The 13,332-nt window shown below is 42.5% G+C and overlaps 1 pseudogene across 1 annotated transcript; it reads left to right on the plus strand.

Moving 5' to 3' along the window:
• Nucleotides 1–12,043: 12,043 nt before the first annotated feature.
• Nucleotides 12,044–12,421, plus strand: LOC697705 (non-histone chromosomal protein HMG-17 pseudogene; annotated as a pseudogene). Its single transcript, XR_001441330.3, has one exon. The product of XR_001441330.3 is annotated as a non-histone chromosomal protein HMG-17 pseudogene (transcript).
• Nucleotides 12,422–13,332: the final 911 nt, after the last annotated feature.

Consider the following 13,332-nt stretch of genomic DNA (forward strand, 5'->3'; position numbering starts at 1 on the left):
ATGTCAAGCAGCACCCAGCACGTGTAGTGACGGTCTCTGCAGTGCTGCCCAAGAAAGACCTGATGTGCATCCATATTAGCTTTTGGAGGGTAGGAATCTGGCCCAACCGAGGCACAGAGTTTATTTATATATTTATTTATTCTATGAGAAAGGGTCTTGCTCTGTCACCCAGGCTGGAGTGCAGTGGCACAAGCTTATGACTCACTGTAATGTCAAGAGAGCCTCTCACCTCAGCCTCCCCAGTAGCTGGGATTGCAGGCGTGGCCCATCACCCCTGACTAAATGTCTTCCGTAGTGACGGGGTCTCACCACGTTGCCCAGGCTGCTCTGAAACTTCTGGACAAAAGTGCTTCTCCTGCCTTGGCCTCCCGGAACACTGGGGTGAATTTATTTGTTATAGAGCCGCCGGGACTCGGATGGTGCAAGCCTTGTAGGCCAGAAACATCTTCCGGACGCTGCTCCCCACCTTCTGCCCTCTCTTTCCTGGCATCCTTCCCCTGTGGAATGAGGAACTTTCCTTCTATGGCCTTTCCAGTCCCTCTCTGGCAGGGAAGCCTGGAAACTAGGGCTCCTGCTTTCCCCCGCAGCCGCAAAGCATCAGGGGTGCTGGCCAGGAGGTGGCCTCCCGGGGCGCTCTCGCCAGGGTGTTTGGTGGAAGCGCCTGCCGAGCCCTGCTTTGCGGATTTGAAATTTCTGGGCAGAGGACACTGGCGTCGAGGGGGCAGCAGGCAGCCCTGCGCCCTGGCCCTTTCCTGGCTGGCGGTTTTGGTGTGGCCGACTACCACCTAAGGCCCAGGAAAGAACAGGGTCAGGGCCCTGCCATGGGTGCGCTTATCGTTCCTCTCGCTTCCGTTGGCGGGGTGTGTGTTTTACAGGGATCCGTCAGTGTGGAGTGCACCTTCCTTGTGAGAGTATGGGACTCCGTGCCGGGTTCCATCGTGAGTCCAGGAAAAAGGCAGGGGCGGGGTGGGGGGGCTTCTCCAGCTGGAAAAATCTGTGGCTGTTTCCGGGGCTTCCTTTTTTCCCCCCACACCAGCCTGCAACCTAGTGTCGCTTCCTCTGTCCCCAGCACCAGCCTCTGCCTGGTCCCCCCTCCCCTCATCCCACTAAGGAGCAGGGGAGGTCCTTCCCGTCACCGACGCCCTCCCTGGGAAGCGGCGCGTTTTCTCAACCGAAGGCACATCGAGGATGTCACTCACTCCGTGGCCAAGGGTGAGGACGGGACGCTGTGCCCGATCCCACTGCCTGGCGGGGCCGCTTCCTTTCCTGGCAGGGCGGACACCTGCAGGGCGCTGGGATCCGGCCCAGGGCAGAACGCGCTGGCCAGTGGGCCGCTTGTCAGGCGCCCTGGGCACCTGGCGACCCTCTTCGGCTCTGCATCAATGAGAGGTTATAAATGAGGAGTAAAGTTTTGTTTGTTTGTTTTGTTTTGTTTGTTTGTTTTTTCTGCTCAGCGGATTTGTCTTCCTTCTCTCCTTAGTGGTTAGGAGATAGAACACGAGCCCAGATCCGGGCCAGCAGTTCACACTCCATTACAAAACTCTATAGAGCTTCGGAGCTAGCAGCAGTACACATTCGGGGAACATGGGAGGGATTTTCTTCTTCTTTTGTGGGTGGTGATGTTAGTGGTTGTGGAGAGAGAGAGAAGGGTGAATAAAATTGTAACGATTTGGTAGGTTGAAAAACCTGTCTGGGATTTTCATTATTAGAAAATTGAACCCTCGTTCTTGCTTAAGAGTTTAGACTCAAGCTTATCCCTTTCAAAGTCAGTGGAAACTAAGTTTGTCTGTTAGATGAGAAGGCTGAAAACAGTGAGACACTTCCATCTGGAGGAAAAAAAAATGATTTCTGCAAAGGCAGTTACCAGACCATCCCCATATATTTGAAGGTTTTGTTCCTTTTTTTAGATATGTAGTGGTCCCTGCACCTGTGCACAATGATGCTGAAGTATATTTAATAGAAGGGGAAAGTGAGGGAAAGGGAATTGCAAAGAGAACAATGTGATTTTGTTTTCATTTTTCACGCCCATGAAAAGCATTCTTTAGTTTTGATGCTTTTTCAAGTAGGCAGGTAGAATTTCTAAGCCATATTTTAATCAGGGAGTCTGTTAGAGGCCAAAGTCTTGGCTAAAACCTCTTTGGAAACACACACAAAAGAAACGCTTAGTTCTGTGGTACCTTCAAGAGTCGACAGTTTTTGCAGGAATGGGTAGGAGTTCCTTTCAAAGGGTCTTGTGCTCCATTTCAAGTGAATGAAGTTGCACTGTTTATCATTTTTTAAAATACTGCTAAACTGCTTGCATGTTAGAATATCTTGTTTTTAAAGGACTTGTTGGATGTTTGATAATTTTTAGAAATGCTACTAATGCTTATGGATATAAGCATTCTCTGGGGTTGTCTAGATACCACTTTATTTCTCATCAGCAATTCAGACTGTAAGCCCTGAGCGTGGCAGACAGGTGTTGGTTATGTGATGTAAACATGCATCTCACTAAGCTAGTACAGGTTATACATTCATACCTAACTTATTACACTATCCAAGTGACTATTTGATGTTCCTGCAACTAAACGTTCCCATCTAGGGGAACATTTTTTATTTTAAGTCACTTCAGGCAGACCCCTGAGGTCTTATTTGCATCTGAAACAGGCACAGCATGTTGAAGGGAAAAAATAAACCTTATCTTATTAGTCCTGCATTAGATCAATAGCTGTTAATTAACAACCTGGTGTATGCCAGGCACTGTACAACATAGGTGCCCTGGTAATAAATGACTGATAATAAATGTAGTCAGAAGAACACTGTGGCTCAGGCCCGTAATCCCAGCACTTTGGGAGGCTGAGGCGGGTGAATAAACTGAGATCACGAGTTTGAGGCCAGCCTTACCAACATGGTGAAACCTCATCTCTACTAAAAGTACAAATTAACCGGGCGTGGTGTCACATGCCTATAATCACACCTATTTTGGGAGACTGAGGCAGGAGAATTCCTAGAACCCAGGAGGTGGAGCTTGCAGTGAGCTGAGATTGCGCCATTGCACTCACCCACTCACTCACTCAATCAATCAGTCAATGTAGTTGCCCTTCATCAGGGATCCTCAACACCGGGGCACAGACTGATACTAGTCTGTGGCCTGTTACAAACCAGGCTGCACAGCAGGAGATGAATGGTGGGTGAGTGAGGCTTCGACGTTATTCACAGCCACTCCCCATCACTTGCATTACAGATCAGCGGCAGCATTAGATTATCATAGGAGGGCAAACACTATTGTGACCTGCGCATGTGAGAGATGTAGGTCGCACACTATTTCTGAGAATCTAATGCCTTAAGGTCTGTCACTGCCCCTCATCACCCCCAGTTGGGAACATTTTAGTTGCGGGAAAATAATCCCAGGGCTCTCACTGATTCTACATTATGGTGAGTTGTTTAATTATTTCATTATGTATTACAATGTAATCATATTAGCAACAAAGTGGACAGTAAGTGTAATGCGCTTGACTCATCCCAAATGAAAACCATCCCGCCACACGTGCGGAAAAATTGTCTTCCGCAAAACCAGACCCTGCTGTCAAAAAGATTGGAAGCCACTGTCCTACACTGTATAGTGCCTGCGGGTAGCCAAACATTTCTCAGTGGGGTTAATTAGATAGAACTTTTAAAAGCTGTATTTGTCTTTCGATAGCTTGCTTTGTATTCTTCTCTTTTTTCCCTTTTCTCAGAGACAATGGGGTAGGATTATATATTGGATATTTCTGGTGGTTTAATTACTTTAAGATATTCCGTATTCATTTTGGTGTACCTTCTTGGACTAAGTTATTTTCACCCTGGTTTTTTGAAAGCATTCAGCAAAGATTTCACATTTCTACTCAGAGCAAAACTATTAGGGTCGGGTGGATATATTGACACCTGTTATAGCTGCTTTATGATCGACCCAAGGGCTGGCAATAAATGAAGCTCAGAATCCACAGTTCCTAACTACCGCTTAGCCCCATGGAACAGCTGCTTTATAGAGTCAGCTTGATCTCAAAACTATGTAGCTTTAAATGTATACTGCTTATTTACCTCTGTGTATGTGTGTTGTTATTTTTAATAAAGAAGACCATATTTTTTTTTCAAAATAAATTCGGTTGATTTTGAAGGTATAAGGGAATTTAAAATGAAACTTTAGCCTTTGGTGGCATTACCATTGATAAATATGATGACAGGCATCTTGTCAGTAGCTTTTCTACCTCATGGGTTTGTTGTAAGGATAATATAACTGTTCCAGAAACTCAAAACCTACATATGGAATAAAGTGGCATATTTTAAGATCAGGAAGCTTTGTGGGTGTCCACTGTGGATTTCCTTTCCAGAATGATAAATTTTTTACTGTCTTGCTTTGGGAAAGAGTGCTACTGGCATTTAGTGTACAGACACCAGAAATGCTGCTCCTCATATTACAATGCATAGGACAGCCCCAAATGTCAGGAGAGCTGAAGACAACGAAGCCTGCTTGAGAGGTATAGTAGTGGCCTTTATTGCATCCACAAGCACACTGGGTGCATTCCCTGTACTGCATGTGCTATATTTAGAAATCTGAAATTCCATAAAGTAGGTAAGCTTTTATCTGCCTCTAAGGTGCCATGGTTGGCAGGGTCAAAGTTTTACAAGAAGCTTGGGATTGAGGAAAACATGAAGTGCTGTTGAATGTATTTGAAAACTCCATAGTAAATAAGAGTTCTAGAACTCATCAGCTTCTACAACAAATGAGATGCATTGGCTCTGTAAAGCTGTTTTGGTAGGTGGCTCAGTTTTCCCAGTCACCACCTCAGTTATTGAGGAAATTCGCTGTGATGCTGTCATCTGCCAGTCTTCCTCATGCTTTCAGTTATGTGGAGCGTATCTTTTAAAAAAATTCTTTGAATCAGCTCTTATTTGCTTGACAGTTAATGTTTTTGCATTCATAGTCTCTCTTATTTTAATTTCTCAAGTTTTTGCAAAATTCTTACATAACTATCTGCCCTTTTCATAGAGCAGTGTTTGTGAGCCAGGTCTTCTATCCATACATGTCCTCTTGAGAGGGTGGATGTCAGCCAGCTGCTATGGCTGAGAGGGATGGGGATAATACAGGGATGCAATAAAAGAGAGAGTGATAATTTTTACATTCTGGGATCCCAGGCCTCAGACCAGAACTGTCTAGTATAATGAAAGGAGTGCTCTTTTAGCCAACCAGTGCCACTGGTCTGAACTTTGTCCTGCCCTCCCATGTTCCACCCTATTACACAAGCAGGAGGTATACAAGGGAGAAGGCAGGAAGATGAGGAGATTGAATTCCAGAAAAGAAAGGGCTGCCTGCAGTAAGCAGACAGTTGCCCCCAAAGTGCTATGGGCCCCCACTTACCTTAGAGACATGTGCAACACTTGAGAATAGTTGTTTTAAAATTCTTTTTTTTTTTTTTTTTTTTTTTTGAGATGGAGTCTCGCTCTGTCGCCCAGGCTGGAGTGTGGCGTGACTTCAGCTCACTGCAAGCTCCGCCTCCCGGGTTCACGCCATTCTCCTGCCTCAGCCTACCGAGTAGCTGGGACTACAGGCGCCCGCCACTACACCCGGCTAATTTTTTGTATTTTCAGTAGAGACAAGGTTTCGCCGCGTTAGCCAGGATGGTCTCAATCTGACCTCGTGATCCGCCCATCTCGGCCTCCCAAAGTGCTAGGATTACAGGTGTGAGCCGTACCCTGCCTAAAATTCTTAAATCAGTGGACAGATTGTAAGCATCCCATTGGTGCCAGTGGCCAGGTACCCAACGCCTGTTCTCTGCAGCAACCTTTGCAATCTTATACGTGGGAGTGAGTTCTGTTCCTGCAGAATGCCCTGTGCATTTTCTGACCTGTCCTCTAACCTACAAACTGGCAACTCCAGCTCTATATTTTCACTTATGACTTATCTGAAGTTGTAACCTTTTGTCATCGTGATCACTGTACGATTCCCCCATCCTGCAAGTACTTGTAAAGATGAAAGTAATCTCCATCTCCTCTGGAAGGTGATTGCCAGGCACACAACCTACTAAGCCAGGCACATTACTACTGGCTGTCCTAATGCATGTCTCTCTCACTCCCATGTCCATCAGTCACCAGGCTCTCCCCAAAACCATGCTTCAGTCACTGACATGGGCTGTTTAATCACTCCTGACCTAAGGACCTCATTGAGTCATAAACACCTCTTAATTTTCTGCCACCAGTTTATCCCTACTGCTGTTAATTTTCTACCCTGCTGCCAGAGGCATTATCCTCAAAACCTAAAGCTGCTCTCATTGTTTGCCTGCCTAATAACATCTTTTGGCGCCTTGTTGTCTACAAAAAGAAAAGTCCAAACTCCTTGACTTGTTTTACAAAGACCCTCATCTGCTTCCAAACCAAATTGCTAGTCTTGGCTCTTGTCTCTATCTTCCACATCACTGCCACACTGAATAATTCTTTACTGCCTCTGCTGCTGCATGGGTTCTTTTTGTTGTGTCTCCATCCCCTTCCCCCAGCAAAGAACATTCACTCTTCTGTTGAGACCCATCTCAAACACTACCTTTTCTAGAAAGAATTAGGCCTTCTGTTCCTAATAACTTTTACCCCCATGTGTCAAGTCTGTCTGCTGCAATTTATCTGTTAACATGTTTCTCCCACCTCAATACTATTTTTTCTATCTCTTGTACCTAGTACAATTGCATTGCATGGTTGGTGCTCACTGACTATTGCATGTTGATTTCTTTTTTTTTTTTTTTTTGATAGATTTTTTTTGACAGATTTCTTGTAGATGACCTGTCACCCAGGATGGAGTACAGTGGTGCAATCTTGGCACACAGCAACCTCCGCCTCCCAGATTCAAGCAATTCTCCTGCCTCAGCCTCCTGAGTAGCTGGGATTACAGACACCCACCACCTCATCTGGCTAATTTTTGTATTTTTAGTATAGACAGGGTTTCGCCATGTTGGTCAGGCTGGTCTCGAACTTCTGACCTCAGGTGATTGGCCTCCCTCAGCCTCCCAAAGTACTGGGATTACAGGCATAAGCCACCGGGCTTGAACTTGCATATTGATTTCTGATATAAACATGAGATTTTTTTAAGATCTTGGAGAAGAACCACATGTAAATTGAAAACTAAGGCCTTTCACTACACATTCAGTAAAGGAAGTGGACATAAACTAACAACTTTGGCATATCTGTCATGTAGTCATTTGCAGCTACATGAAAAAGATTTAGGTGCTTTGGTGGGAAAGAATGTTAAATTACAGAAATTCTAAAATAAAAGTTGGCTCATCTTAAAGAGAAAAGAAAATGCTTCTTAATGCCTGGTTGCACTAAAAGCTGTCATACTGTGGCCTTTAATAATTCTAAACATTATTAGTGGATTTTGGTTTGAACTTTAAATTCAATAGGAAAAATAAACGCACAGATAAAAGACCCAGAACATTTCAGAGCTTCAGTGTGTGAACTCATTTTCTCTACTTATTTAGAGTTTTGTTTCACTAGTGGTATGAGTTAATAGAAGTGTTTGTTTATATATAATTTAACTTCCCTTCATTCCATTACTTCTTGGTTTTAAAATTGATTCAAAACCAGAAACCGGCAGGGTATAAATCTTGCTTGATGTGTGTATGTGCAATGCACCCACTTGATAATAATTGATTATATATCACACTCACAAAAAGAACCATTTTTACTGTTTCGGGGGAAGTTATTTTACCCTGGTACTTTATTGTTAAAAACAACAACAAAGCACTTCTCTAAATACACACAGTCAAAATTTTAACTTTCTTTTAATAGAGGTACATATATTTTTATAAATAAAAGAGATACCCAGAAGATAAGGTGGGTATTCTGAAACACAAGGTGAACCATTGACCATTCTTTTCTTTTCAAAGATTAAATTTTTAACAAAGAAAATGCTAGCATTGTGAGTGAAAAATTCTTAGTATCTTTTATACAAGATGAAAGCCTGATTGATTAAGGATACATTACTAACTGTAAATGTCGATTAATAAGTGCTTGTGTGATAACTAGAATTTAGATTCATACCTGGCAGATACATTTAGATATAATATTCTAACTTAGTTTTATTTCTGAAGAGGCTTCTATATTTTCCTCTGTGATACAGAAAATAGATTTTTTAGGCTATTTTATCTTTCACTTTAGAGCTTTTAATTGTTGGTTCAGTGGATTGTTTTATAATGGTTTAACATCTCAAACAGGTTTTCTGTAATTTGGTCAGTTAAATCTATATGTATTTGGTTAAAACACTCAACTTAAAAGTTGTAAACCAAGAGTAACTTAAGGGAGGCTTAACTTGTGTTTCTCTGGATTTGATTTGTATTTAAATCATAAAAATAAGTTTTCCAAGGGCCATTTTTGTGTTCAAAAGCTTATTAAGGTTTTACAATTTATTTTTTCTAAGTACAGTTCTGTATCAGATTTAGCCTCTTTTTAAAAGAGACAGTTTTTCACTATCACATTTACCATTCCCATGATTTTTTTTACATTTACACATTTTTATTTATTCCATAAATATCCAATTATCTGCTTGTGAAGATTCTGTCTTTACAACCAAGCTTACTTGTATTGCAAAGATAGACAGTTGCTAATATCAGAGAGTATATATCACATTGAAAGAGACTCATCCAGCCATGAAAAGCTCACTTATATCAGTGTTAACTGCTCAAAGTATGACAAGAACTTATGAAGTAAAGTTTGGCCTTTGGGTATGGGAGAGGAATGGAGGATGTCGGGATGCAGGTCAAGGAAGGCATCCTGTGGAAGTGATATTTGAACTAATATCTGAAGAATGGTGACAGGAAGAAAAACAATCCTTCAGAGAACAGCAGGTACAGAAGCTGAGGTTGAAAAGGTGGATGTGTCCAGGGAAGTGGGAGAAGTACAGTGTGTTTGGAAGAAGAAAAGACACTGAATGAGGGGAATGGCAGGAATGATGAAGTAGGCGGGGGCTAGAGTAGGCTTGTAAGAGCTCTGGAAAGCTGTCAAAAGTGTTGGGTCCAGAAGTACCATGGTGAGATTTGAATGTTATGGACTATTTTTACCCGTAGTAGTAAATCGACCTGGTAGAAGGAAATAATGACTGGCCTTCTGTTTGGAAGAACATCAGTTAGAAGGCTAGTTTATGAAAAATTGGAAAAGCAATGGTGGCCTGAAGCATAGGGACAGTAGAGATGGGACCTCAGATGGATCTGATAGAGGTTTAAGAGGTAGTAGAGGCTTGCTGGTGGGATGGTGTGGGGAAGGGATAGGTGACTTCCTGATCTTGGATTTTATAGCTGGGTGGATGGTGGTGCCTTACTGAGATTGGAATGCTGGATTAAGCAATGTATATGAACTGGGCATGTTCTCTACCCTTTAAAGAGTTATGTATATGTTTTCCATGTTTTTAGCTATTTCTCCACTTGTAATGTGTTCGAGTTGGTTAAAAATTAAGTACCTGGCATGGATGAAGCATGAAAAATACTATGTAACTGATAAACCAATGTTATGTTCTTACCTACAAAAATAATTAAATGGCTTTCTCTTATTCCTTTACTGCTTTCCTTTTAATTTACTGATACTAAAATGCAAAGGACAGATTTCTTGTAGATGACCTGACCTTTTCAATGATTTTCAGATGAGATTTACACCTACATGTTAAGAGTGTTGAAGTTTGTGTTTGACGTAGTGATGCTTTATCGGTTTGACTTTTAAGCATAGGATTCATGAGAAGAGACTCTGGGTAGGAACCAAGCTAGGACTTTCACAATGGCTTAAGCCCATCAGAGCAGTTCAGATGCTAATTAAGAGTATCAGAATTCCTTTCATGGACTTATTTTTCATGTAATTTCTTAATTGAAACCCCGTGAAGAACATAAGTGGTCTTGTGATACCTTAATGTTATATCAATATTTTGCTTCACCTGTAATCTGTGAAAATAAAGTTTATTTAGTAAACAGAAGTTGCTGTTTATCTATTGTATGGTAGGATCTTCGCTAGATCTGTCAGTGCCCAAGAAAAAGATTTATTTTACCCCTTTCACAAAGAGTGAACCATTTCCACAGAGTATTCATCTAGCCAGCATTTAAATACTTCTGGTGATGACAGACCTGCTACCTACCCCTAGGCAGTCCTTGGGTTTCTACTATATTAATTCACTTTTTTCATGGCAAACAAAGTATTTTTGAAACAAAATAGATAGGGATGTGTTTTCTGCTGAGTTGGTACACACTAGAAGCCAGAGTGCAGATATGCTGTTCTGTGCTTTATGCAACTCAGGGAGACAGTGTGCAATGCGACCCCGAGAGAGTTCCATCAGGGCATGCTTCGACTACTCAGTGAGTGGCCATCTCCTACATTAAGATTTCTGCTCCTGAGAAAAAAATATCAGTCTCACTTGGATGCACAGCCATCCTCTTCTGTGTGAGTTGGGCCACCATATTCTAAGACAATCTTAAATGAGAGTCTTATAAGGACTCTAAGTTCGGGTAATGCTTGTCTCTGATGTCATCCAAATGACTCACCAAAATCTCACTGGGCTCAAAAGATGACTTTCTCTTATGGTATCAGTCCTGACAGATGTAACCTGAACATCTCTTTGGGCCCCAGGTAACATGATTTTTCGTCTCTTGCTTGGGAGCATAGACATTTCTGCATCACCGCAACATAAATTTGGTTAGGACAGACACCACGCTTTATTCCATTTATGTATAGGATAAGATAAACTGAATAGAAAGGAATAAAACATTAAAAAGCCCTCCCCACTTCTTACTTTTTAAAATTAAAATAGTTGCTGGGTGCGGTGGCTCACACCTGTAATTCCAGCACTTTGGGAGGCTGAAGCAGGTGGATCACCTGAGGTAAGGAGTTTCTGACCAGCCTGGCCAACTTGGTGAAACCCCGTCTCTACTAAAAATACGAAAAACTAGCTGGGCATGGTGGCACATGCCTGTAATCCCAGCTACTCAGGAGGATGAAGCAGGAGAATCGCTTGAACCCAGGAGGCGGAGGTTGTAGTGATTCGAGATTGCACCATTGTACTCCAGTCTGGGCTACAAGAGCAAAGCTCCATCTCAAAAATAAATAAATAAATAATAAAATTCATATAGTTTGGTGAAGAGATGCTGAGAAGAATACTTCTAAGACTAAGCTTACGTACGTGTTTGGAAAATGCCAACAGAAGGGAGTCCCAAAGAAATCAAAGGCCCCTAAAATACCCTCTCAAGAATGCTGGTGATTCGGCAAAGGTAAGCACTGGGCTAATCAGTGAAAATCAAAATTTGATAAGGATGGACACCCATTATCGGGAAACAGGAAGAGGGGCAAGACCTCCAGCGCTCAGAAAAATCCATGGAGGAACACCAATTCCCAGACTTGGGAAATGACTTTCCCTCCTAGTCAGGACCAGAAATAGCAACCATAACCTCTTTTCAGCCACCTCTGGCAGCACAGGGCTGGACCTCGGAGTCATAACAGACATGGTGCTTAAAGAGCAAGATGGGGTCCAGCTATTTTCTATTGGAATCTATGGCCTATTACCCAGAGGAACATTTGGATTGATTATCAGAAGGTCTTATAGTACACGTAAAGGAATTCAAATTTTCCCTGGAGTCATAGATTCACACTATTTAGGAGAAATTAAATTATGGCACAGGTGTCAGGAGTCCACACCATCTCTAAAGGAACTTGCCTTGCTCAGATTATTCTTATTCCTTACCTTCAAGGTAATGCTCAACAGAAGACCTGTGGGGCCTCGGGATTCGGCCACTCAGGGATGAAAGTTTTTTGGAGTACTCCAGTGTCATGTCATAGACCATACTTGGAAGTAACAATTAATGGAGTTATGTTTATGAGAATTATTGATATAGTGGCTGATCAAACTATAACAGCTAAAAAACAGTGGCCTTCAGATTGGGCCTCTCCTGCCTGATATTCTATCATGGGTGTTGGAGGGTATCAACAGCCATTAAAAAGTAGCCATATTCTGAAGAAGAGGCGAGAACGACCCCCAGACCTACCAAAGCCCGCGCGCCGCTGCATCCGGCGTCCAGCACCTACGTCCTGCTGCCGTCGCCACCATGCCCAAGAGAAAAGCTGAAGGGGATGCTAAAGGAGATAAAGCCAAGGTGAAGGACGAACCACAGAGAAGATCCGCGAGGTTGTCTGCTAAACCTGCTCCTCCAAAGCCAGAGCCCAGGCCCAAAAAGGCCCCTGCAAAGAAGGGAGAGACGGTACCCAAAGGGAAAAAGGGAAAAGCTGATGCTGGCAAGGAGGGGAATAACCCTGCAGAAAACGGAGATGCCAAAACAGACCAGGCACAGAAAGCTGAAGGTGCTGGAGATGCCAAGTGAAGTGTGTGCATTTTTGATAACTGTGTACTTCTGGTGACTGTACAGTTTGAAATACTATTTTTAATCAAGTTTTATAAAAAAGCAGAATTTTGTTGTTGTTGTTGTTTTTTTAAAAAAAGTAGGCATATTCATCCACTTTTGGGCCCAGAAGGCAAGATCACCCATGTTAAGCCCTTTATCTGAAGAGATTCCATTTTCTCTGTGGGGATGAGATGCCCTAGAACACTGGGGCTTAAACCTCTCTGTCCTGCCGCCTTTTTGGTAGGGCCACTGCTCCTTTGAAAATTATCAAACACCAAGTGGAAAACTACTAGCCCAGTATGAGCGGGTAAGTGGCCCATTAAGAAGGAAAAATTGCAACACATCCAATGTCTTGTACAAGAACTAGACGCTGGCCACATTGAGCCTAGGACTAGTCCCTGGAACACTCCTATTTTAACATTCTTAAAAGGTCAGGAAAGTGGAGGTTATTGTATGACCTCTGTGCTATTAATGCTGTAATGTTTCCTATGGGGCCTTTGCAACCAGGATTACCTTCTCCGGTTATGATCCCCAAAGACTGGCCTCTTATTGTAATTGATCTAAAGGATTTTTTTTTAAACCATACCCTTGCATCCTGAGGATCGAGAAAATTTTGCTTTTATTGTTTCCACTTATAATACTCTGCAACCAGTTTAATGTTATCAATGGACAGTTCTACCCCAGGGGATCATGAATAGCCCTACTATATGTCAGCTTTATGTACATGAAGACTTACTTCCTGTGCATCAATCCTTCCCCTAGGCAAATATTTTCCACTATATGGATGATATTTTGATAGCTGCTCAGCATCAGTCATTACTGCATCAACTTCATGCAATGGTAGTACAGCATATGTTACAATATGGTCTCGTTATTGCACAAGAAAAAGTCCAGCTGATGGTTCTGTGGCTCTATATAGGAAGTCTTATTTTATCTACTACGCTCAGGCCACAACTTACGAAAA

Source organism: Macaca mulatta, chromosome 19 (assembly GCF_049350105.2).
Source record: "Macaca mulatta isolate MMU2019108-1 chromosome 19, T2T-MMU8v2.0, whole genome shotgun sequence".
NCBI classification, from domain to species: Eukaryota; Metazoa; Chordata; class Mammalia; order Primates; family Cercopithecidae; genus Macaca; species Macaca mulatta.